This window comes from Rhincodon typus, unplaced genomic scaffold (assembly GCF_021869965.1).
Source record: "Rhincodon typus isolate 14 unplaced genomic scaffold, sRhiTyp1.1 hic_rhity00009499, whole genome shotgun sequence".
Classification (NCBI taxonomy): domain Eukaryota; kingdom Metazoa; phylum Chordata; class Chondrichthyes; order Orectolobiformes; family Rhincodontidae; genus Rhincodon; species Rhincodon typus.
Genome location: NW_025975137.1, coordinates 2,036 through 4,796, shown reverse-complemented (window position 1 = coordinate 4,796; position 2,761 = coordinate 2,036). Strand labels below are relative to the sequence as shown.

At 44.4% G+C, this 2,761-nt stretch overlaps 1 long non-coding RNA gene across 1 annotated transcript in view; it reads left to right on the top strand.

Moving 5' to 3' along the window:
• LOC125482377 overlaps positions 1-2,253 on the top strand; it is a 4,424-nt gene extending 2,171 nt beyond the window's left edge. The window contains exon 3 of the long non-coding RNA XR_007261625.1: positions 2,152-2,253. This is a non-coding gene — a long non-coding RNA (uncharacterized LOC125482377). The remainder of the gene's footprint in view (positions 1-2,151) is intronic.
• The last annotated feature ends 508 nt before the right edge of the window (positions 2,254-2,761 follow it).

Sequence of the window (2,761 nt, the reverse complement as noted above, 5' to 3'; positions counted from 1 at the left end):
TGTGGGAAGCCAGTGAAGTGATTGCTGGACCCCTTGCTGAGATATTTTTATCATTGATAGCATGGGTGAGGTGCTGCAAGACTGGAGGGTGGCTAATGTGGTGCCATTATTTAAGAAAGGTGATAAGGACAAGCCAGGGAACTACAGACCAGTGAGCCTGAAATCAGTGGTGGCCAAATTGTTAGAGGGAATTCTGAGGGACAGGATCTCCATGTATTTGGAAAGGCAAGAATTGATTACGGATAGTCAACGTGGCTTTATGTGGGAAATTGAGTCTCACTAACATGATTAGTCTTTTCTGTCACTTCAAAAAAAACTCAAAGGCAAAACTGTGGATGTTGTCGAGATATAGTTCAGCAACATATTCGACAAGGCTCCGTATGGTAAACTGTTTCACAAGGTTAGATCACATGGAATATTGGGAGAGCTAACCATCTGGATACAAAACTGGCTTGAAGATAGGAGATAGAGGGTGGCGGTGTAAGGTTGTTTCTCGGACTGGAGGCCTGTGACCAGTGGTGTGCCGCAGGGATTGGTGATGGGTTCGCTGATTTTTGTTATTTACATAAATTATTTGGACATAAATGTAGGAGATACGATTAATAAGTTTGCAGATGAAAGCAAAATTGGAGGTGTAATGGACAGTGAAGGTGGTCACCTCAGAGTACAATGGGATCTTGATCATACACACTTAATGGTAAAGTCCTGGAGAATGTTGTTGAACAAAGAGGCCTTGGAGTGCAGGTTCATAGCTCCTTGAATGTGGAGTCGCAGGTAGACAGGGTAGTGAAGAAGGTGTTTAGTATGCCTGAGTTTATTAGTCAGTGCATTACATGTAGTAATTGGATGTCTTGTTGTGGCTGTACCGGAGGTTGGTTAGGCCACTTTTGGATTACTGTGTTCAATTCTGGTCTCCCTGTTTTAGGAAAGATGCTATTAAACTGCAAAGGATGCAGAAAAAAATTTACAAGGATGTTGCTCGAGTTGGAGGGTTTGACCGAAAGGGAGTGGCTGAAAAGGCTGGGTTATTTTCCCACACTGCTGGAGGCTGGGGATTGACCTTATAGAGGTTTGTCCAATCAATAGGGCATGATGAATAGCCAAGATCATTTCTCCAGGGTGGGGGAGTCCAAAGCTAGACAGCATAGGTTTAGGGTGAGAGGGCAAAGATGTAAAAGGGACCTAAGGGACAACGTTTTTCATGCAGACGGTGATGCATGTATGGATTGAGCTGCCAGAGGGAGTGGTGGAGGCTGGTACAATTACAACATTTAAAACGCATCTGGGTGGGTACATGAATAGGAAGAATTAAAGGTATATGGGCCAAATGTTGGCAAAAGCGACGAGATTAATCTAGGATATCTGGTGGTCATGGTCTTCCAATCCAAGATACCTTCTTGCCATTGTTCTTATTCCATCCTGTACTAACAAAGCTACCTCCCTTTCCTTTCGTTCCTGCAGCTACACTTCACAGCGCCACCAACAGCATTTTCCAAATCCATGACCTCCCCGACCAGAGAAGGACAGCAGGTACAGGGGAACGCCACCAGCTGCAGTCTGCCCTCCATGATACACACCATCCTGCCTTGGAGATATATTGCTGTTCTTTCAGACTCTCTGTCTCAAAAAACCCAGAACTCCCTCTCTATCAGCATTGTGGATGAACTCACATCTCCACAGACTGTTGCAGATCAAGAAAGCAGCTCGTTACCACTTTCTTGAGGGCAATACATGCTGGCATGTCAAGTGACAGCCACATCCCACCAATGGATTTTTTTAAAAAACTGGCGATGAAGACAAATTCCCCTCCCTTCCAGTCCACGTCTTTCCGCTTTTCAAAACCTAAAGACCTATATCTTCAACCAAGCTTTTGTCAGGCCTCCTAAGATCCCCTTTGACACAGCATTTAATTTGGTCAGATTCGTACGTTTATGTTTCTGAGATGTATCTTGGGACACTTGCCTAACAGAAGGTGTGATGTCAATGAAAGTTCTCTTTAAATCAAATTGTGACAGATTGGGAAAGCCAGTATTAAAATAAATACACAGGTAAATGGAGTTGAGTCACAGATCAGATATGACCCTCAATGAATGATTCATTTCTTTTTCTTTTCTTTTGTATTTTTTTAAATCCTCCTCTTCTCTCTTCCAGCCTCCGAACTCCTAGCCTTCAAAATTCCAGCCTCAGACCTCACGACTTCTGAACTCCTGGCTTCAGAACTCTCAGCCTTGGATCTCACAGCCTCCGACTTGCAGGCTCGGAACTCTCAGCCTCGGCACAGACCCGACGAGGCGTCCTCTTGGACTGTTATGATGGTCTGCCAGCCCAGCATGGCTTCGGCGTGAACTTCTGTCTCAAGGTGATTCCAGAGCATTCTCCTGGCCTCATGAACCCTGAGCTGAAGCCAGGCATGGTCTGGAGTTGAAGCCCGGTGCAAACTGGAGGCTAAGTGCCAGCATGAACTGGGGAGGAAGACCTGTTCTGAACTTTTTTCTCCATTTTATAATTTATACCAATAATCTGCAGTGCTGGACTTTGTATTTTGACCTCAATTCTTACAAAGAACTATAACTGAAAAAGATGTACTTAGGGACCTTTGTACCTAAGATGGCACTGTAAGTGGTGACTTGTACATTTAAGGGTCACTGGACCCAAAATGTTAACTCTGATTTCTCTTCACAGATGCTGCCAGACTTGCTGAGCTTTTCCGGCAACTTCTGTTTTTGTTTCTGATTGACAGCATCTGTATTTCTTTTGGCTT